The sequence below is a fragment of the Hemicordylus capensis genome, chromosome 15 (assembly GCF_027244095.1).
Source record: "Hemicordylus capensis ecotype Gifberg chromosome 15, rHemCap1.1.pri, whole genome shotgun sequence".
NCBI classification, from domain to species: Eukaryota; Metazoa; Chordata; class Lepidosauria; order Squamata; family Cordylidae; genus Hemicordylus; species Hemicordylus capensis.
The window spans coordinates 16,126,017-16,149,575 of NC_069671.1; the positions used below are offsets into that span (position 1 = coordinate 16,126,017).

Consider the following 23,559-nt stretch of genomic DNA (forward strand, 5'->3'; position numbering starts at 1 on the left):
GAAACAGACAGTAACAGAGATCCAGTTGGCGGGGACTAGAGACAGGGCCTTTTCGGTGGTGGCCCCTCGGCTTTGGAACAGCCTCCCTGAAGAGCTTCGCCATGCTCCCTCCCTCAGTGTTTTTAAAGAACAACTAAAAACACATCTTTTTAAAAAGGCTTTTTAATGTTCCATCTTTGGTTATATCTGGTAGGTTCTTTGGTTTTTAGTTTTTATCATTCTCAATTTTTAAATAACTTTTAATTTGAAATTTAATACCACTTGTGGTTTTTAACCTGACTTGGCTTACTTAATTTGGTTAACTGTGTTACTTTTATTGTATATTGTATCTATTTTATTGTTGTGAGCCGCTCTGAGCAGTAGTGTACTGGAGGAGCGGGGTAGAAATATTTTAAATGAATGAATGAATGAATAAATAAAGACAGCCATTTCTGAAGCTACAGAAAAGTCAGTGTTTTTTGCAAACGAGATCAGCCCAACAGGTTCTATTCTATGCAGCCCTCCCTCTATTATTATTATTATTATTATTATTATTATTATTATTATTATATTGAATTTATTCATTGAGCATATACCGCCTGATGTGTCTCCCCCTAGGTGGTGTACATAATTCAAAAAACTACAGATGTAAAAACAGAACATAGACAATTAAAACCCGTTTTACAGAATACAAATATTAAATTCCTTAAAATTCGTTTTGATGAAAAGCCCAAATAAACAGATGCGTCTTGAAGGTCCTTTTAAAAGACAAGACAGAGCTCTAAAAGATTAAAAATCAGATTTAAAAAGTTATATACATATACATGTGTGTGTTTGTGTGCGCGCGCATGTGCGCCGAGGCTAAGGCAGGCCTTGGATCCAAGAGACAGCCCACAGACCACAAACCGCCAGACCAGGGACAATTGACAAAATTACACATAAATATATAACTTCTCTAGTTAGTTGTCATCCAGACTGTACAAATTCTTTTTATCTTGATTAGCTTTTAACTGACCAGAATGACTCAAGGCTTAGGCAATATGAGGCACGAACATGCGTGGTGCGCTGGAGGTGCCTGGAACGCCGAGGAAGAGGAGGAGGATGGCCAAGTGACGGAGCAGGCTGGAGGAGATCCTCTAGTTTGATGACTACAATCTTGATGGGTTATTCTGCTGGGCTTCTGTAGGGAGATATTATTCTTGTACTGGTCTGTGATTGTAATAAAGTATGGACTTGGTGACAAAATTACTGGACGTAGCGATGGACATTGCAAAGGGGGAGGGTGAACAGGCTTATTTTTATCCCCTTTATATTTAGGACAAAGATCAGGCTGGCTGGGACTAATAAAGATAGTATTAAATAACTCTACCTCTGAATATCCTAGTCTAGGCGCCATGTTTTTAGATTGTGAGCCCTTTGGGGACAGGGATCCATCTTATCTTATTTATGTATTATTTCTCTGTGTAAACCTCCCTGAGCCATTTTTTGATGGGCATTATAGAAATTGAATTAATAATAATAATAATGATAATAATAATAATGTTTAATTTTCTAGGTGCCTCGGGCCCCTGGCGCCTGGGATTTGCAAAGGGATCAAGTGTGTGCCAAGAAAGGGATCTTGTCTGTCTACCAGCTCAAATTCTTGCAGGCCTGCAGAGTAAGAAACCCTCCCTCCTCTGCTGCTGTTCTTAAAGGACAGCACGATCCAATTAAAACGCGCATCACCAAGTCACATTCTTGGCTTCGTGAGATATCTGGCTACTGTCTAATATGGATAAACAAGAGGCAGTCAATTGACATCCTCCGACAGAGTAATTGACAGATGCTGCAACTCCAGGGCGGTAGTTCGTCAGCAGAGCACCTGTCTTGCATTTAGAAGGGCCCAGGTTCAATTCTGTGTATCTTGAATTAAGAAGATCGTAGATTGCACGGATGAGCAGATTTCCCGCAGAGAAATATTTTTCCTGTTGCCAATACGAACAGTACTGGGTTAGTTGGACTCAGTCCTCTCTTACGATGCTTTCACGAAGTCGTAATATGAATTGTTTGATAGCTGTGGCAAAATTTGTTAACTGGTTTATTTTTTGCCCAGTGAAATATTTGAAATACTCCTCCATGCTTTGCTGCATTCTGTACTGTATTTCTGTAATGGCCTCTGGCTGATATGGAAATTGAACTGAGACAGGGATGGAGGCACAGTATAAAAAGGTAAATTCACTGCATCTATTATACTCTCTCTCTCTCTCTCTCTCTCTCACACACACACACACACACACACACACACACACACACACAGAATTTATACATTAAAATTCCATAAATGAGCAGAGAAAAGCTGGTGAGGAGAGTTGGGGTGTGCACAAAACCGGTCTGCCCGGTTCGAGTCCGAACAGGACTAACCGAACCGGGCATGCTTGGTTTTGTGCCCTCTGAACAGAGCTCCAGCTCGAATTCGAGCCAGTTTGGGGGTTTTAAAGTTTAATTTAAAAACAAAAAATCCACACATTGCCGGGCCCGGCCGTCTCCGGAGGTGCAGCCACGCAGGGGGTGGTGGTGTTTGTGTCTGCCATTTCTCCCTCTCTCCGCTGGCCTCCCCCGCTCTTCCAAGGGCCATGCATTTCAGCCATTTCTCTGGCGGCGGCAAATTTTGGAGGCCACTAGTAATGTGCCCTGGCCATTTGTGTGGCTGGGTCATGATACAAGTCACGCAAATGGCCAAGGCGCATGCACAGCGGCCTCCAAAATGGCCGCCACCACTGGAAAAAGGGCCAGAATGGTCAGAAAACGACCCTTGGAAGAGGGGAGGGGAATGGCCGAGAACCCCTGCAGCTGAGGGCGAGACCTTGAGGCGGTCCGGCTCGATAGCGAATCTGCTCGACCCGGTTTGCACATCCCTAGAGAAGAGCTGGTCTTATGATAGCAAGCATGAATTGTTCCTGTTGCTAAGCAGGATCTGCCTCAGTCTGCATTTGAATGGGAGACTACACGTGAGTGCTGGAAGGTCTGGGGCCACAGCAGAGTTCAGCATTGAATTAAGACGATACATCCAATTCAGTATCGTCAACTCTGACTGGCAGCGTCTCTCCAGGATCTCAGAGACGCCTTTCCCAGTCAACCTGGAGATGCTGCCAGGGATTGAACCCGGGACTTTCTGCACGCAAAGCAGATAGATGCTTTACCGCAGAACTACAGCTTAGCCGAGCATTAAGCAAACCCAACCACCCAGTCGGACTTATGGCTCAGTGTGCCTTAAGTCTAAATCTCCCTGGTCCTAAGTCCTAGCATTCTAACCATTTCAAATTTGAACGTATCTGCTCATTCAACCTGAAACCTTGACATGTTTGCATATTCCCAGTGACTGCCCCCGTGCCATTTGATCACCTTCATCGCCTGCAGCGTCTCCAACCGTGTTTCCTCAACTCCTCCATAGTGATTTCATCGGCAGCTCCTGTTTTGCATCTGTTAATAGGTCGTGTCTGCCTTTGGGCAAACGGCCTATTGAGATGGCGCAATCTTCATCCTAAGGACTATGAGGATCGCTCAAGTTTTTGCAACGGATGCTCTTTCAGTGGCTTCGCCCCAGCAAAAATGATAAATTGTTCGGCTAAAAGGTGGGGCAAAATACAGACTATCTGGGTGCTTAGAAATATGCATAGTTTACAAGAATTAATAAGGAAAATGTGCATAGTTCCCACAAAAGACACAGAAACACCCCTACACACACACACACACACACACACACACACACACACCCCTTTGCCTGGCAACTACTTTAAAAGCTTATAGAACTCAGTTCTCTCTTTCTTTTCCAAAGCAAAACAGCCTAATTTCTAACCCCACTTCCCATTGGTAAGCTACTTAGAGGGGTCTCCAGATATTCCTGGACTACAACTCCCATCTTCAGCCATTGTGGTTGAGGTTGATGGGAATTCTAGTTGGGGAATCAATCTTGAGAAGCCTTGATTCAGAGTAATCTTCAATATGTGCAGACCCGGAATTCCCTTTGACCTTGGAGAAGCCGCTACCAATCTGTGTAGACAGAACTGAGCCAGGAGGATCAATCGTCTGACTCAGTATAAGGCAGCTTCCTATGTTCCTAACCCAACCTATTACATGGGATCAATTTTTTAGACTACTTCCTAATCTAAACATTTATGAAATCTCCATGTCTGTGTGTGTTCATCCAAATGTCTCCTTCTAATAAATAGGGACGTGTGAACCCAACCACCCCCTGTTCTGGTCCGACCCCGGACTCAAAACCAAATCAGACCAGCTGGTTCCGTGCACAGCCCTACTAATAACTACTGGAGTTACAGTCAGATACAAACCAGCACATCGGAACCAAATTTGGATACAGACCAAATATCACAGCACATGGAGTACCCCGATATCTGAGAGCACCCATCATGACGTCCTCCATGCAAGTCTCTGTAGCAGGGCTTGACAAATCCCAGGTGCGAGGGAACCATGGTGTCTAGAAATTTAACCGTGGCAGCTAGACTAGGCTATTCAGAGGAAGAGTTATATTTCATAAAAATTATATTTGTCCCAAGTAGCCCTGTTTCTGTTCTAAAAGGAGTGTTATTGGCAGGGGTGAAGAAATGTTGGCTCGGTTTATCAGCCAGACAAAATATTTTATTCGTCAAGCTATGTTGGTACATTGCTCATCGGGACTTTTCCCACTCGTCACAGACCAATAGATTTCTGCAGCCCTGGTTATTGGAAAAGAGAAGTCTATTGACTCTCCATCTCCACAATCTCCATCACTAAGCTAGGTAATTTTGTCAAGTGTCCACTGTCTGGCTCCTAAATCTTTGGGCTGACTCCTAGATCCAAAGCAAAATTTGTCAAGACCGGCTTGATTGCACTGATGTTCATCCTAGCGGGCTCTCTACACACATTCCAAGTAATTCTTTAAACATGTTTTGAAGTGCAGGGGTCATTCGCATGAGCAGCTTATCCCCACGTTAGAGAGAGACATCCACAGGTGACATCGCATGGGGAACTCTCTCAGGGAAGGGAAGTATCGTCCGAACCAGCCTGGCAGGTTCCGGATTGGAACAGCAACAGGATTCTGTCAAAAGGGGGTCTTTTTTGATGCATAATTTGGTATGGCTGAGTCAAGAGGCAGGCCAAACTGGTTCGCCCACTATAACAAAAGTAGCAACAGGTCTAGAGATAGGTGGCATCTAGTTTCTATGAAGGTATTTAGAGTAGGCATTTGAGTGCGTTTTAGTCCCAAGAACCAGGCAAACACCAGTTAAGCTGCTTATATCAACCTGATTAGTGATGGCATTCTAGGGTTTAAAAATCGGGATTTACAGATACTGAAAAAGTGCCTAAATGCAGGTGAAGGCGGAAAGCAAACAGAAACCATTACTGATTGCTTGGGTGGGGTGGGAGAGAGGCGTAGACACATTTTATACAAACGGCAGCAAGGCGGTAAGAATATACGCAGGGGGGTCAATAAATGAGGAGAATTTAAGTATATCATCAAAACTGTTTATTCCAGAACATGAGCATATACGAAGGCGTATGCCCTGAACTAAGTAGGAAAAGTGTTCTACCCAGCTTTGGAAGGTGCGTGCGTGCGTTCCCGATTTCCAGTTGAGTGCATGTTAAAAGCTAGATCAGAAGAGGGAGAAGTGATTGTGTGAAAGGCAGGAGCAGGCCCCGATGGCATCATGCCACCCAGCACTTTCTAGCAAGTTACGAACACGGATGAAACCAGCAACGCCCCCCCCCCGGATGAATATTGCCCCTCTCCTTCCTAGGCTATAGCTCACACACGATTAAAAAAAATCATGGGTGCGCAGAGTTCCCATATTATCCACATGCATTTACTGCCACAGACACCTATATTAACTCTCGTTATCGTATACCGGAAAGGAAAGGTTGTGCTGTCGAGTCGGTGTCGACTCGTGGTGCCCACAGAGCCCTGCGGTTTTCTTTTTGGTAGAATACAGGAGGGGTTTGCCATTGCCATCTCCTGCGCAGTATGAGATGATGCATTTCAGCATCTTCCTAGATCACTGCCGCCCAATATAGGAGTTTCCCATAGTCTGGGAAACACACCAGCGAGGATTTGAACCCACAGCCTCCTACTCGCGAGGCAGGTTACTTCCCTGCTGCGCTATTACGTGGCTCTCTTATACAAGAGGCCCTCTTTATTCACTGGGGTTCCATTCAAGCAGATAAGGAAACCACAAGCAGATAGACCTTAATCCTGAGGGGCATTGGGGGGGTGAGGTGAAATGTGCTGAAAGTCACAATTAAAAAAGGGGGAGGAGAGGGGCAGAAATAAACATAGTACTTTGCTCTCCAATTCCCCCCAATCGATTTTTGGCCATTTTTTCTTTCTTTGGGGGTGGGAGTAGAGAAAGCCACAGCAATGACTCCGGACTCCAAAATGACAGCAGGAGATGATGCCGGATAGGCAAAAATAGCCTTATTTTCATCCTGTGGACAAAGAAACTGCATCCCTATGACCCAACTGCAGGTACGTGAAACCGAGGGTGGAGAACCCCTGAATAACAAGGGTCTCCTGTACAGTAGCTTTTGTGGTAGCTTCTCAATTGTCAGAAGCTGCTGCAATGAAAACCAGTCTTGGTTAAAACGTGGGATATACTAGAATATATACATACATTTCTGTGTGCATGGAGGAGACCTGGTCGCTTAATAGTAGCAAGGGCTATGTACTTGGAACACGCTCAAGCATGTATTTTAAAGCTAACCCCCGGCACCAAGAATAAAATTCAAGTGCAAATTTGGTACACCCTTGAACTCTGCTTTTTTTCAGAAATTCCATCCCCAGAAATGTCTGACGGCTTCAATAGATGTCAAAGAAATTCCATATGATTCCTGAAAACCTAAGAACTCACTTTGAGTCAACCTTACACATGGACCAGGAAGAAAGCACTATTAGGTAGTTCCAACAATCCTTGGATTTGTTATCGATTTTAAAAAGCTTGTTTGCTTGTGGATTTGTTTGTGCAAAATAAAGTCTCACTTATTTTATTTATCATATCACTTCTTGGTTAAGCTACACATCTCAAACTTTGCATAAACAATTCTGACATTTAAAGCAGCTGAATGCATTGCTTTTTATACCGGAATATGCAAGGTAAAAGGTTTAAATAATTATGTTCATTTTTCATCGGACAAAAACCATGCCTTCTTATTAGAGTTCTAAAAAAAATTCAGACCAAGTTGCCTGTTCAGTGGTCATTTTCGTGCAAACGTTTTTACTGTTACAAATCACAAAATAATTCAAATTCGTTTTGCAGAAAGAGTAACGGAAGCTTTACTTGATAAGAGCTATCTTTTTTGGCATTCATATTAGATCTTTATTTCTGTAAGAGTAATCTATGCAAAATGACTTTTTGGGGGGTCATTGATGGACCTCACCCGCTTGTTTTTAATATTTATGTTCAGCTTTTCAACAACAAAAATGCTCTCAAAGAGGGGGGGGGGGAAGCAGAAGATGATTCCCCGTCCCCAAAGGGCTTACAATCTAAGATGACAGACAAGTTGAGGACAGGAACTAGGAAAAATCAGCCATGACTCAGTCCCACTGAAATGGAAATGAATGCGATTTCAGCCATGACTAAGCTATCTCATCTCTTTCAACGGTGCTTAGGCAGGACTAACTAAACCGGGATCCTGCCCATCTTTTGAGAATTTCAAGTCTCAAAGATAATGAGATGGACGCTTAACATCCTCCACTTTTTCCAAAGGAAGGAATGGAGGAACACACAAATTGTGTGGGTAGAAGAAAGGAAGACCCTCACACATACCCATTCCGCCCCTTCCTGAAGCATCTAACAGCCTTAACGAACAGGTGTGTCCCTTTAAATACCCTAGGAGGCACATTTGCGTCCCGTAGACACCATTTTAAGGATTATGTTAGTGCCACGAAGCACCAGCTGCAGCTCACTCCACAGGGGTATCTGGTAACTGCCCTCAAAAGGGAAGTTATTTTCAAAAGCATACAGGACCCCCCTGGCCTCTGACCTCAGAATGCCTCAAGCCGGGAACATTTGTGCTCCAACCGTGTGCAAGAATGCTCATACACCGCTCTAGAGGAAGCAAATGTTTTTGCCCGACGTGCAGCGGTGGTGGGTTGGAATGTCATTTTTTGGTTCATTTTTGGATGCCTGGAGGGGTTGCAAGCATTTTACCGGGGGGGGGGTTGGGAGTGAAGTCCAGGATGGGGGGGAAATGGGAACACACAGATTTGTTTTCCCCAGGGGGAAAAAATCAGTCCCTGTCTGAGGGCAGGGACTTACCCCACGTCAAGAGCGACAGAGAAGGAGAAAGGCGCCGATAACAACCCGGCGTCTCTGTTGCTCACAAAGCTCTGTTGCTCGCAATGGCATTTCTTGGGACAGGCTGGAAACAGGTTCCCCAGGAATATCGGAAGCGGCCTTACACCAAGTCAGACCATTGGTCCATCTAACTCAGTGTTGTCTACACCAGAGGTAGGCAACCTTGGCTCATAGGAACATCGGAAGCTGCCATATACTGAGTCAGACCATTGGTCCGTCTAGCTCAGTATTGTCTTCACAGACTGGAAGCAGCTTCTCCCAGGTTGCAGGCAGGAATCTCTCTCGGCCCTATCTTGGAGATGCCACCAGGGAGGGAACCTGGAACCTTCTGCTCTTTCCAGAGCGGCTCCATCCTTTAAGGGGAATATCTTACAGTGCTCACACATCAAGTCTCCCATTCAAATGCAAACCAGGGCAGACCCTGCTTAGCTAAGGGGACAAGTCAGGCTTGCTACCCCAAGACCAGCTCTCCTACCTCATGTTGCCAAAGCTGGCTTTGTTTTCTCTTGGTGAGGGTAGAACTGGCAATATGGGGTCTGAATTATAGGAACATAGGAAGCTGCCATATACTGAATCAGACCCTTGATCTATCTAGCTCAGTATTGTCTTCACAGACTGGCTGCGGCTTCTCCAAGGTCGCAGGCAGGAATCTCTCTCAGTCCTATATTGAAGAAGCCAGAGAGAGAACTTGAAACATTTTGTACTTCCCAGAGCGGCTCCATCCCCTGAGGGGAATCTCTTGCAGTGCTCACACTTCTAGTCTCCCATTCATATGCAACCAGGGCAGACCCTGCTTAGCTAAGGGGACAAGTCATGCTTGCTACCACAAGACCAGCTCTCCTCTCCAGGCTCGTCAACTGTTGAACTACAACTCCTATCACCCCCAGCTGCAACCAATTGCAGCTGGGGACGATGGCCGTTGTAGTTCAGCAACCACTGGAGGGCCAAGGTTGGCTTTCCTGACTGGCAGAAGCTCTCTACGGTCTAAGCTCTCTCATCCCTGGAGATGCTGCCAGGGATTGAACCTGGGACCTTCTGCACGTCAAGCCGATGCCCCACCCCTGAGATACTCTCAGAAACGGCTGCCTTTTATACAAAAATAAGCCTTTTTATTAAACACCTCTACCTCTAAATAGCCTAGTCTAGGGACCACAGTTAAATTTCTAGGCGCCACGGTTCTTAGAACAACATATTCTATTGTATTATTTTGCAAGATCACATTATCAAAACGTTTGGAGGCGCAAGCTCACTGGGATAAAAGGAAAACGAAGACAAACTCTCACAGGAATTTGCAGCTGCACATTCCCAGCTCATGGATGCCAGGCAAGAAGCCTGCTTTGAAAAGTTGCCCTTGGTCAGGAAGAAAAAAATCTAGGATAAGGGGGAATAGGGAGAAGACGGGGAAACACAAACACACACACACACACACACGCCAACCACACACTGGAGCACAGTTTTGGCTCAACTTCTTGGATGCGATTGTGGGGTGTGATGTGAGTAGGAAACATTTCGAGCGGTGTTGCCAAAGTGAATATTTTTGAAAGGAAGAGGCACAGCAGAACTCTGCCAAAATGATGGATCTCGTGGATATACTGGATTTCAGATGCTGATCCAAGGCACACGTTTTCATGCTACACAAAACTGGACAGAGTATTCCAAGTGAGGTCTGACCAGCACAGGACAGAGGAAAACGATCTCATGAGCTGGACACCACGCTTCCGTTAACGCAGCCTAGGACTGTATTCGCCTTTTTAGTGGCTGCACCACACTAGCGGCTCATATTCAACTTGCTGTCCACTAAGACATCTAGGTCCCTTTCACATGCAGGTCTCCCCAACCCTGTACTGGTAATAAAATTAATCCAAGTACATCCCCAAAAGCCAGGCAACACTAAAAGGTCTCCCACTGCCATTTAAACACAGCACAGCCACTCTCTCTCCTGGCCTAATCTACCTTGCAGGGCTGTTGTGTGGATAAAAAGGGAAATCAAACACATATGCTGCCCTGAGCCTCTTGGAGGGAAGGATGGATAAAACCTGGAAAACAACATTTTGCTCACCTTACCTGGGTCTTCTCCCACTAAACTAGTCTTTCATAGTAAAAGTAAAGTTGTGCTGTCGAGTTGGTGTCGACTTCTGCCGCCTACAGAGCCCTGTGGTTATCTTTGGTAGAATACAGGAAAGGTTTGCCATTGCCTCCTCCGACAGAGTATGAGATGATGCCTTTCAGCATCTTCCTATATCGCTGCTGCCTGATATAGATCTTTCCCATAATCTGGGAAACATACCAGCGGGGATTCGAACCGGCAACCTCTTCTTCCCTAGGCAAGTTACTTCTCCGCTGTGCCATTAGGTGGTTTAAAAAAAGGTAAAAAAACAGCCTAAAATGAGAGATCTTTGTCCTATCTTATAAGCCTGCCTTACTGGATCTTGGCTGACCCTTTCCAGAGATTTACAGTTCCAAGGAATATTACACACCCTCACGTGCTCCAGAGAGGGGTGGGGAAGGAAGCAACACACAAAAATTTTTCCATGCCGTGTAAGTAATTGCGATCAAGAGACCCAGTCCCATCTTGCAATCCCTTTTCCTCAGCCAAAAGGGTCAGGAGGAGGTTATGGGAAAATATGAAACATGTGTCTCTTGGATAGAAAGATGTAACAAATGCTCTCTGCAGGAAATGTACAGGAAGGCACTCAGAGGAGCGGTGAACCCTTTCCCCAAACGCTCCCATGGAAACGGAGCCTAAATAACATCTCGGTTATGTATTCCCCATCTGTGCTCATTCACCTGAACCGCTGGCTTCGGGCTCGAATCGGGCTTCTTTTTAAAAGAAGTGCGTTCCCTCCGGCGATCAACACTTTCGGGGTAGAAGGGTGAGAGCAGGAAGAGTGCCGATACCACAAACCAACAGTGGCCACGGACAATGTCTGGTCCTTGGCTGAAGGACACAGAGACTGTTTTTGCCAGGACATCTGGCACTCACGTGGGTATCGTCTGCAGAAGGACATGGTGGGAAAGAAGGACATCTGAATCCCGCCCACATCACTTTCCCCAGAAAATTCATTCAATTTCAATTCATTCCATTTCTACACCGCCCTTCCAAAAATGGCTCAGGGTGGTTTACACAGAGAAACAACACATAAATAAGATGGATCCCTGTCCCCAAAGGGCTCACAATCTAAAAAGAAACCTAAGATAGACGCCAGCAACAGCCACTGGAAGTGCTGTTGGTGGATAGGGGGTGGATCGGGCCAGTTACTCTCCCCCTGCTCAAGAAAGAGAACCACCACGTTATAAGGTGCCTCTTTGCCAAGTTAGCAGGGATGGAAGTTAGCAGAATGAAGCCGATTCACAAGATTGGGGTTTTTTTTAAAAAAGTGCATTATTGTTTAAATACTTATACACCGCTTTTCAACATAGATTGATATACTGCTTTTCAGCAACAATTTCTCAAAGCATTACCTAGTAAGAGGAATGGGAAGGCGGTTCCCTGACCCCCAAAGGGTTCACAACCAGTTATCTACAAACCTACTTAACTTTGGCGCGTGCTCTTGGCCCTCTGGCAAGCAGGCCACACAGATCTCCGGTCTCATTTCCACTGCTATTTCTGAGTGGCCAAAAAACAGTAGGGAACCCTTTCTGAAGCAGGAAGAGAGGACTCCCGCTGGTTCTTACTATCTCCAACTCCCCGGTGCAAATGACAGACGACCTGTTTCTCTCCCAAGACCTCTTCCTGCCAGTGTGCCAGAAAGATCTGTGGAACAGGTGGCAACCAGAAGTGATGGCTGGCAAGTGAGCTGAATCTCACTTTGTTGAAATACTCTAAACAAATGTAAGCAAGGCCCACGAGGACAGACATTAGGAACACAGGAAGCTGCCACATACTGAGTCAGACCACTGGTCTATTTAGCTCAGCATTGTCTTCCCAGACTGGCAGCGGCTTCTTCAAGGTGTTGCAGGAAGGAATTTCTCCCAGCCCTATTTTGGAGATGCTGCCAGGGAGGGAACTTGGAACCTTCTGCTCTTCCCAGAGTGGCGGCTCCATCCCCTAAGGAGAATCTCTTGCAATGCTCACACATCAAGTCTCCCATTCAAATGCAACCAGGGCAGACCCTGCTTAGCTAAAGGGACACGTCATGTTTGCTACCACATGACCAGCTCTCCTCTCTTTGATTGAGGCGATTCGGTCTAAGCCAGGGGTTCTCAAAAATAGGTTGCCGGATGTGGCTGGACTACAACTCCCATCATTCCCAGCCACAAGGCCACTTTGGTGAAAAGAACAGATCAGTCTGCTCTGATCTAAGCAAGGCTGGCCTAACCCAGGGGTTCCCTGAAACTCGGTTCCGCAGATGTCGCCGGGCTACAATCCCATTGCGGCTGGTAATGATGGGAGTTGTAGTCCAGCTGCCGCCATCTACAGCTTCCGCACTTCGTTCGTTACATACACAAAACCACACCCCCTTACTCCGATCCGCTCATCATCTGGAGCAACCACCACGCCACAACCTATTCCATTGCCCTGATGGAAAGGGCAAGAGGCAAACCACAAGACAACATATCTAAGAACATCAGAACAGCCCTGCTGGATCAGGCCCAAGGAGGCCCATCTAGTCCAGCTTCCTGTTCCACACAGTGGCCCACCAGATGCCGCTGGAAGCCACAGGCAGGAGTCGAGAGCATGCCCTCTCTCCTGCTGTGACTCCCCTGCAACTGGGACTCAGAGACATCCTGCCTTTGAGGCTGGAGGTGGCCTGTAGCCCTCCGACTAGTAGCCGTCCACAGACCTCTCCTCCATGAAGCGATCCAAACCCCTCTTCAAGCCATCCAGGTTGTTGACTGTCACCACATCTTGTGGCAGAGAATTCCACAAGCTGATGTTGCATTGTGTGAAAAAGTACTTCTCTTTCTTGGCCCTAGATTTCTTGGCAATCAATTGCATGGGATGACCCCTGGTGCTAGTGTGATGTGAGAGGGAGAAGAATTCTTCTCTCTGTCCACTTTCTCCACCCCATGCATGATTTCATAGACCTCTCTCATGTCTCCCCGCAGTCGTCTTTTTTCTACACTAAACAGCCCCAGGTGTTGTAGCCTCGCCTCATAAGAAAGGTGCTCTTGGCCCCTGATCATCTTGGCCGCCCTCTTCGGCACCTTCTCCAGTTCCACAATGTCCTACGGTCTAAAGAGTCTTGGGCACCGCCGGCAGGAGGCACCTTTAACTCTACATTCGTAGGTGTCACCTCTCTCCCCGCTGTGCCTGAAAGCTGTTCCGAGCAACGCCGCGCCGCCCAGCACCCGATGCGGCGGCAAATCGACTCCGCCACTCAACTGGCGGAGGCCATTTTGACGGCCAGCAGACGCGCCTCCACACATGTGTGGAGACCAGCGGAGTGGTCTGAAGAGCTTCCAGGTGTGGCGGGAGGGCAGGTAAGCACTGATGAATTTACGGTGCCTCCCGCCCCGCCGGCGGCGCCCACACCAGCCATCGCTGATCTTGGGTGTGCAGCGCCAGAGAGACGATTTTGCAATCGTTGTTAAGAATTTTGCTTACCTCAGACACCAACAGGGGAAGCTCGCCCTGAGGCAACAGGCAACATTACCTGTAGGAAGAAGGAAAGAAGAGTGAACATTCTGCTGCACTACTCGTGCGTAGCAACCCCTTCATCCCTCCTTGCCATTATTCCTGCCTCCTAAAGAGTTAAGAACAGGGGCCGTAGCTTCGGGGCAGAGCATCTGCCTTGCGTGCAGAAGGTCCTAGGTCAAATCCCTGCCATCGCCAGGTAGGGCTGGGCGAGACTCGTGCCTGAAACCTGAGCGAGCCGCTGCCAGTCAGTGCAGACAATATTGAGCTAGACGGACCAAGGGTCTGACTCTGTTTGGCAGCTTCCTCGGCAAGCAAAAAATAATAATGCACAAGAACTACTGGGAAATCGTCTTCTTTTGCCTTTCCAAGATGATGTGTCAAAACTTTAAGAGGACTGCATAGCTCTTGCCCACCAGTTTTCTCTCTATTATATTAACACAGTACCTCCCACCTCTAGACGAGGGCTCTGCCTCAAAGTTGCCTTTGTCTCGCTAGCCAGATTTGAGCAGCCACCCAGAGACAATATGTCATCCCCATTCAAGCACATTTCTAGCTCAACAGGTTCCCCAAACGCCCTTGCCGGGGTAAAAGGCGCATAGGGTGGGCTGAAAAGTCTCTCCTTCTGCATGCTTTTGGGCCCAACCCAACGTAAATTAAGGCCCAGATCTTTAAAAGACTCAGCAAACAGAGACTGTTGGCAAAGCAAGCATGTCGAAACCCAGTTTAGCTGAAATGGCCCGAGTCCCAGATGCAAACACCACCACCCTGTCCCCAATCAAGTCTGCTAAACATTTCTGGCTTCAAATACAATCCATCCCCAACAACAGAGAGCAAGAGATTCCAAAAGGGTATTGGAACCATATGATAAATTACTTTAAACACAGACACAAAAAAAACCCTGCAACAGATTCTGAACCACCTCTGCCTGCCAAATACGCAGAAGGGGCGACCAGGGAAGGATGAGGCTCTATTTGCACCATTCGGAATTTATTATTATTATTATTAACAACATTTTATATCCTGCTCTTCCTCCGAGGAGCCTAGAGCGGTGTACTACATACTGAAGTTTCTCCTCACAACAACCCTGTGAAATGCCTGTACGTTGATCTTACCAAAACCTATTATATATTATCTTTTCAGGAGTTTGTTTGGGTATGCGTGTGTGTGTGTGTGTGTGTGTGTGTGTGTGTGTGTGTGTGCGCGCGGAATTAACTCACAACTTAAATTCCCACAATAAGCCATGTTATAATAGAGGTTTGGTTGCTGAACCAAGCTTGGATACCTATTATTATTATTATTATTATTATTAGGCTCCTGAATTTGGTATTTTGCTTCCTGAACCAAAGCTGGACACCCTGTTTTTCCCCTGCTGCTGTCAAGCCTGATGGTGGATCAGTCTCAACCATGCAGCAGAGAAGTCGCGGGTGGAGAATTAGAAGTTGTTCACTCTTGCCACTCTGATCTGGCTCTCGCTCTGATCTTGCCAGATCTGGCTCTCTCGCACTTTTTCCATGACAGAAAGGAGGCAAGAGGTAGCAGACTTCCATCTCTTCCTCCTCCTCCTCCTAGGTTAGGGTTAGAAGAGGAAGGAAGGAAGGCTAGTGAGAAGTGGAGTGCGGGCTGGATATGGGCGGGCCTCTCTCTAGCTTCAGAGCCTGAAGGAAGAAGAGTGGCAGCAGCAGTGGCGGCAGCAGTGGCAGGGCCATCTTGGATGGGGGAGTCAACCAAGCCCTCTACAACCTCAGATGCCCCAGAAGCTGCCACCAGGACTTCCAGCCTCAATGAGAAGGTGAGCCCGAGCCGACACCATGGCCTCGTCATCCTCCTCCAGCCCGCACACCAACAGCCGTCAAGTAGAGCTGCCCATTCACTCCACCCCAAATGTTGTGAAGCTGAAACAGGGTGGCATTGCACATCTTAACTTGATTCCTCTGCAGCAGTCTAGAGATGCCCGTGGTGAATGCACTCCCATCAAGCGATCGCTGAGCAACTGTGGGAATCCAGAGATTGCCCCCCTGTGGTGATCTACAATCCAGAGATTTCCCACCCCATGGTGATCTAGAATCCAGAGATTGCCCCCCTGTGGTGATCTAGAATCCAGAGAGTGCCCCCCTGTGGTGATCTAGAATCCAGAGAGTGCCCCCCTGTGGTGATCTAGAATCCAGAGAGTGCCCCCCTGTGGTGATCTAGAATCCAGAGATTGCCCCCCCTGTGGTGATCTAGAATCCAGAGATTGCCCCCCCTGTGGTGATCTAGAATCCAGAGATTGCCCCCCCTGTGGTGATCTAGAATCCAGAGATTGCCCCCCCTGTGGTGATCTAGAATCCAGAGATTGCCCCCCCTGTGGTGATCTAGAATCCAGAGATTGCCCCCCCTGTGGTGATCTAGAATCCAGAGATTGCCCCCCCTGTGGTGATCTAGAATCCAGAGATTGCCCCCCCTGTGGTGATCTAGAATCCAGAGATTGCCCCCCCTGTGGTGATCTAGAATCCAGAGATTGCCCCCCGTGGTGATCTAGAATCCAGAGATTGCCCCCCGTGGTGATCTAGAATCCAGAGATTGCCCCCGTGGTGATCTAGAATCCAGAGATTGCCCCCGTGGTGATCTAGAATCCAGAGATCCCCGTACTTTGTTCCTTTTAACTTGATTCCTCCGCAGCAGTCTAGAGATCCCCGTGGTGAGTGCACTCCCATCAAGTGATCGTTGAGCAATCGCAGGCATCTAGAGATCCCCGTAGCGATCTAGAATCGCTCCTAGAGATCCCTGCAGTTCATTCCTCTTAACCTGATTCCTCTGCAGCAGTCTAGAGATCCCCGTAGTGAGTGCACTCCCATCGAGCGATCTAGAGTTCCTGCCAAATGCAAGCATCAGCTAAAGCAAAATGTGTATTTGGATGAAGACCTCACTGGAGACGGGAGGGTGGAGCAGAGGATTTCCAAGACTGAGGGGGTGAGAACCGGGTAAAAGCCAGCAAGTACCTAAGAGCAGAGGAGGATATTTCTCAGCTTGGAACCAGCAAGCAGGGACGCATTCTGTGAAACGAAGCCAGCTCATTAAGTGGTTATATTCCAAAGAAAGCACATCCAAATCCCGCCGCTCAAGCGCGGCTGGTTTGCGGCTCCTGTTCACGGCATCTATCAATTGAATATCAAACCACATTTTCCGCCTTCTGAATAATAAAATAGGCCCTTAATAGTTTAGGGCTCCCATATGGTCTATTGTGAAGCGCTTTCCAAAGACTGCCTGCCTGTCCATTTCCAAAGACTCCCATTCCATTGAGACCAGGGATGCACAGCTTTGGCCCTCCAGCTGTATGGGGACTACAACTCCTATCACCCCCAGCCACGGTGGCCAATAGTCAGGGATGTTGGGAGTTGTAGTCCAGCACCTGCAGGATGGGCCCAAGTTGTAGAGCCCTGGCTTAGAATCTATCTATCTATCTATATAAGTCTCTTAGACGTACCCATTGCTAATCTCATGTGTGGCAGCTCTCGCGAGAGTTTGAGTGAGGGGAAGGGGAGAGGAAAGCAGCGGCAGTGGGGAACATAAGGCCAATGGACAGGCCAGAGAACAATGAGGGGGGGAGAGGGAAGAGGAGGGGGGAAGACCGAGAATGAGGGAGAACTAGAAGCGCAGATGCTCTGTGCCCGGGACAGCTAGTATTACTTAAAACCTAAAAACAAACACACATATGGAGAGAGAGAAAACTGGACAAAAATTAGAGACAAAAAGCCGCCCATGCATCAAAATGAAGGGCTTTTTACATGGAAAAGCTGGAAATACACCACGGTACGTAGCAAGTTGCTTTATACCGAGTCCGTTCTTTGGTCCATCTAGTCCAGGACTGTCTACACTGACTGGCAGCCGCTCTCCAGGATTTCAGGTCTTTCCCAGCCCTACCAGGATCTGCTGCCAGGGCCTGAACCCGGGATCTTCTAAATGCAAAGCAGATGCTCTTCCACTGAGCTACGGCCATCCCCATGTAGACTTCTACCCCATGCGGTATGTTCGTGAAATTCATGCGTGGAGCATGCGCCACTACAACACGCAACTCTGCAGTTTCCTGGCCTGCATGCACAGACTTTGCTGCCCAGAGTCATATTCCCGGATAGTTAGAAGCCTACATGACCGACTGATTGATTAAGCCTCATCACGTCAGTGTCGACTCTTCGCGACCACATAGAGCCTACACAGAGTGGGAGAAACCCCACAGAACTGGGAATTTGATAGCACTGTTGCAGAAGAGGGTTGTATTCATCGGGTAAGGCTGGGAACTGGCAGAGGAGTCTGTAGGAAGCATTTTTTGTAGGGGGAACAGAGATGGGGATGCTTGACCGGGGTTCCAACGGAGCTCTGGATTACTCACTTGGCTTTTCTCATGGTCATTCATCACTTTAAGGACTGCCCTGATGGATCAGGCCCGAGGCCAAACCCGTTTAGCATCCTGTTCCCCCACAGTGGCCTACCAGATGCAGCTGGGAAGCCCACGGCCAGATGAAGGTATCACTTGTCTCCTGCCATGGCTTCCCTGCAGGTGATGTGGTGCTTTTTGCATCATCAAACACAGGGTTCCCCAACCAGTGGTGCTCCCAGATGGTGCTAAACTCATAGGAACATAGTTCCCAGATGGTGCTGGAACTCATAGGAACATAGTTAGCTGCCATATACTGAGTCAGACCATTGGTCTATCTAGCTCAGTATTGTCTTCACAGACTGGCAGCGGCTTCTCCAAGCTTGCAGGCAGGAATCTCTCTCAGCCTATCTTGGAGAAGCCAGGGAAGGAACTTGGAACTTTCTGCTCTTCCCAGAGCAGCTCCATCCCCGGAGGGGAATCTCTTCCAGTCTTGCTCACACTTCTAGTCTCCCATTCCTATGCAACCAGGGTGGACCATGCTTAACTCAGGGGACAAGTCATGCTTGCTACCACAAGGCTAGCTCTCCTCTCCCATCACTCCCAGCAACAAACAGGACGACAAATATTTATATACCGCTTTCAACAAAAGTTCCCAAAGCAGTTTACATTGCAACGAACAAAACAAACAAACAAGTCTCCCTGTCCCAGAAGGGCTCATGATCTCAAAAATAAACATGAAATGAAACTGACACCCGCAATAGCCACTGGAGGGATGCTGTGCTGGGGGTGGATAGGGCCAGTTGTTCTCCCCCTGCTAAATAAAGAGAATCACCACTTTTAAAAGGTGCCTCCTTGCTCAGTTAGCAGGAGGGGTACAATTCATGGTGGCTGGGAATGATGGGAGTTGTAGTTCAGCAACATCTAGTGCCAAACAACTTTTGCACGACTTGAATTTTTGAACTGCACAAGTGTTCTTTTAGAACGACACATTTATCCCATTAGTTTCACAGAACGGCACGCTTTGTATCTGGAAGCACCTTAAAACAAGTTCTGTTAAGATGCTAAGGAAGAGGGAAATCAAAGTGAAACACATACCGAGTTTCTGGTTAGCCGGTATAAGTAGCAGGATCATTAGAGTAACGTCAGGGTATAACATCATTAGCTTCTTTTCTGATTTTGAGGGCGGGGGGGAGGGGGGCTCTCAGAAACGATAGACCACCCTAACAAAAGGCGACCACACAGAATCCAGCCGCGCACAATGAGAGCCCGGTTTGATTATGTCACTATTATATGAGTCCCGTGAGTTCAAAGAAAGAGTGAAAGCAAGACACCAAAACAGGTCTGCCAATGGCAATTTTTGCAAAACAGAGGAAAGAAATCCTTTGGGAAATGTCAGATTTTGGAAACCCAATGTTACAGGCCAGTATCTGTTCCTTAATATTCACTGCTAAATGCAAGAAACCCTCAGGAAAATCCAGAAACTGATAGCAAGAACTGTGCCCCCTACACAACTGCTTCAACCTCTGCAAAATGGAAACGCACACAATTCTTTTTTTTTTTGTAAACAACAACCTGGTGGTAATTTCCATCAGTTTTTCTGCCAAGAAAAGCATTTCAGATCAATGTAAAGCCAGTGAAAAGCTGCATGCGTTATCATAAATATTGTTTATAAGTGGAGTAGCAAAGTAACTGAGCTGTGAATCCAGAGTTCCCCAGCTCGGATCTCACCAGGGCTGGGCTCACATGTATCACAGAACCAACGGTCTGGCCCAGCCGCCAGAGCGCCAACGGTATGCACGCCATCTCCTTCCGGACTTGAGAAGGATAGGTTGAGATGGGTGGATTCGTACGACACACCCTATCCCGGCATATTCCACCCGACTTGCGGTACAGATCCCGACATCTATCCCTCGTTACAAATCTTTCGGTGTTGGGTACCATACTGCAAGTAGGGTGGAATATGCCAAGCAAGTTGGATTTGTACGACACGCCAAATCTTGGCCATGTCATACGAGAGCGGAAGTAGAGCCTGCTCACGTGACTCGGCCAGGAAACTGCCAGTTCCCTGCTACGCATGAATGCGGTCAAGATGGCCTGAGGTCGACTGCTCCGTCTGTGCTTCACGGGGATAGTGACACAGGCAAAATGGGAAGGACCCCCAAGGAACGTACAGTAAAAGAAAAAGAGAGAGAGAGAATGAAGAGAAAAATTTAATACTCTCGTTCAGTGCAAGAAACTGCAGCAGCATCCCAAGAGTTCTTTCCAGCCGTTGTTTCAAAACCTCCAGCAAAGGAGAGCCTATCACTGCATGAGACAGACGATTCCACGGCCAAACAGTGGACTAGAAATGCTTCCTAATCTCAAACCTAAATCTGCTTCCTTGTAATTTCAGCCCACCGGCTCTAGTCCAGGAGCAACCGAGAGTGAATTCACTCATCCTCCTATGTGGGAGATCTTCAGATATAGCGCAGCTAGCATAGCGTAGTGGTTCCTTCACAAATGGGCTATAGGCCACCTCCAGTCTCAAAGGCACGATGCCTCTCAATACCAGTTGCAGGGGAGCAATGGCAGGAGAGAGGGCATGCCCTCAACACCTGCCTGTGGGCTTCTCAGAGGCATCTGGTGGGCCGCTGTATGAAACGGGATAGGAGCTGGTCTTGTGGTAGCCAGCATGGCTTGTCCCCTTAGCTAAGCAGGGTCCATCCTGGTTGCATATGAAAGGGAGACTAGAAGTGTGAGCACTGGAAGAGATTCCCTTTAAGGGGATGGAGCTGCTCTGGGAAGAGCAGAAGGTTCCGAGTTCCCTGCCTGGCAGCATCTCCAAGATCGGGCTGAGAGAGACTCCTGCCTGCAGCCTTGGAGAAGCCGCTGCCAGTCTGCGTAGACAATACCGAGCTAGATGGACCAGTGGTCTGACTCAGTATACGGCAGCTTCCTATGTTCCTATGATTCTGGACTAGATGCGCCTTGGGCCTGATCTAGCAGGGCTAATCTTATGTTCTTATCTAAGAAAAACTTTTTTAAAGTACACCTGCACATGTCAAGCTTTCAACCCAAAATTCCAGCTTCAATAATTCTCCAGTGACACAAAAATGAGCCATGACATGTTTACACTGGAACGTTTCAAGACAACTACAAAGGGAACGAGCACCATTGATATCCCACTCTAAACTGACAATAATCCCAAACATAGCAGCTGATTATCCGACATCCATCTTCCTGGGACTTTGCGCATATGCGCACACATGTGCGTGTGCACACACATACAGACCTCGTCTGGCAACCAACAGCAGGCTACTGAAAGCACCAAGGAAGTTTCCACTGGCAGTTGTAAGAGACTGGTTTACCTCACCTACTGCCATCCACCCAATAATTACATACGAGGAAACCTGGTCAGTCATGTAGAGGCAGTAACACTGGCAAAACCTGCTCAAGGCTAACCCAGGTTTATTTCACACAGGCCTCTCTTTAATCAGTTCCCTGTCCCTGGAGGGCACTGGTGACTGAGGAAAGGTATTGGATTTGGAGTATAAATAGCAAGCGTCACGAAATGTTTGACAAAAGAGAAGAGAGGGGGACCCTCCCACTGAGAAATCAGTATGCATTCATCAACTCCACCGAGAATATGAGAGCATTCCTAACACCAGTCTCTCTCTCTCTCTCTTACACACACACACACACACACACATACACACACACACACACACTTTGCAGTACCATCAGACATACACACGCACACACAAAAACTGTGAGAACTATGGAAGACAAAAAATTTTTTAGAGAAGATTTTCTTTTTTGTGCCCCCCAAAAGAAGGCATCACCTTTTACAGTAATATTTTAATGCACAGGTTTTTGCAAGCTATTGAAAATAACAACAATAAATTGTGTTGCACCCTGTTTATGGAATAGCCTCCCCAGTGAGGTTCACCTGGCTTCATCACTTTTGTTCTTTTAGATGCCAGGCAAAGACCTTTTTGTTCATCTAGGCCTCACCCCCTAAGAGGAATATCTTACAGTACTAATACATGTTGTCTCCTATTCAAACGCAAACCAGAGCAAACCCTGGTTAACAAAAGGGAACGATTCATGCTTGTTACGGCAAGGCCAGCTCTCCTCCCTAAACTTCCCAACTGTTGTATGGTTCAGTCCTGCGTTTACGAGGATTTTCGCCCCTTGCAGGTGATCCAGTCAAGGTTTTTGAAAACCACCTTCGGGGTATCACACCATGTCCCCAACGCTGTTCTCTGTAAGGAGTCGGGGTCAGTCTCATTAGAGGCATAAACCTGGTTAAATAAGATCAATTTCTGGCTCAAACGAATGTTTTGTGCTGCCATCGGTTGTACTGGGGGAAGAGACCTCCAAATTCCTTATGCAGAACAGATTTGTCCCTGCCAGATGGGAGAGGTTGAAACTTTGGACCATGTGCTATTATACTTCCAGTTTTACAGAGACATGTGTGTGTTTTTAATAAGCCCAATTTTAAAGAGGTTTCCAGGCAGCTCAGACAAATTGTATACCCTCTCCTCTTCTTTTGGACTCCAACATGGACATTCCTATTAATGTTGCAAAAATTTGCTCCAGGCCCTGCTCCGTTAGGCGTCAGATGGTTAAATCTGTAATTTGATCCCCTGGGGACGCGTTGGTCTCCGAGTATTGATTTCGTGTATCCGTAATATTGTAAATGGATGTCAATGTAAGCTATAAGCTTGTATCGGTCTTTCTGTAAGACGGCATTTCCTCCCTTGTTTCGTTTCGGCACACTGCCCCCAAGATGGTGCTGAGGACCAAAATCGGTGGGCCCTAGACCCTAGATGAACCTTTTTTTTTTTTTGCTTCTCGGCTCAAGCGTCAACACACCAGCGGTTTATCGGAGGGAACGCAAGACACAGACACACCAGGTGAAAAATGCAGGCCGTTCAGACCACCTTACAAAGAAGGCGTGCACGTCTTTGCCTGACTGCACAGCTGTCTCGGCTGCCCATTCCAATCGACTCAGAAAACTGGTTTGGAAGGGATACGGCTCAGACATACCAGCCACAGCCATACCAACCACATTTGGGGAGGGCGGTGGAAGGAGAGGGTTGCAGCTGCAAGAGATGAGACACAACCTCATTTCCCAGGAGTTGCAACACCTTTTCTCTCCCCTCCGCACCCTTGCAAGGGGGTGGTGGTGGCAGAAGATTCTCCAGAGTCAGCAAGAACGGCACCAGGGGTGGGAGTGCTTTCCACATCTCAGATACCCACACCCCTAGCCAGGGCCTTGCAGAAGAGCAACAGAGCCACAGAGACATGCAGGGGAGAAGGGAGAAGGAGGAAGC

The 23,559-nt window shown here is 47.4% G+C and overlaps 1 protein-coding gene across 13 annotated transcripts in view; it reads right to left on the reverse strand.

The window, feature by feature from the left end:
- The window catches only part of HIC2 (HIC ZBTB transcriptional repressor 2), a 76,953-nt gene that overhangs the window by 16,067 nt on the left and 37,327 nt on the right, over positions 1-23,559 (reverse strand). For 12 of the 13 annotated variants that reach the window (XM_053279319.1, XM_053279320.1, XM_053279322.1 and 9 more), the window contains one exon: positions 13,855-13,903. The exons of the other annotated variant lie outside the window; for it this stretch is intronic. The gene's annotated coding sequence lies outside the window, so the exon portion shown is untranslated. The remainder of the gene's footprint in view (positions 1-13,854; positions 13,904-23,559) is intronic. 13 annotated transcript variants of the gene reach the window in all.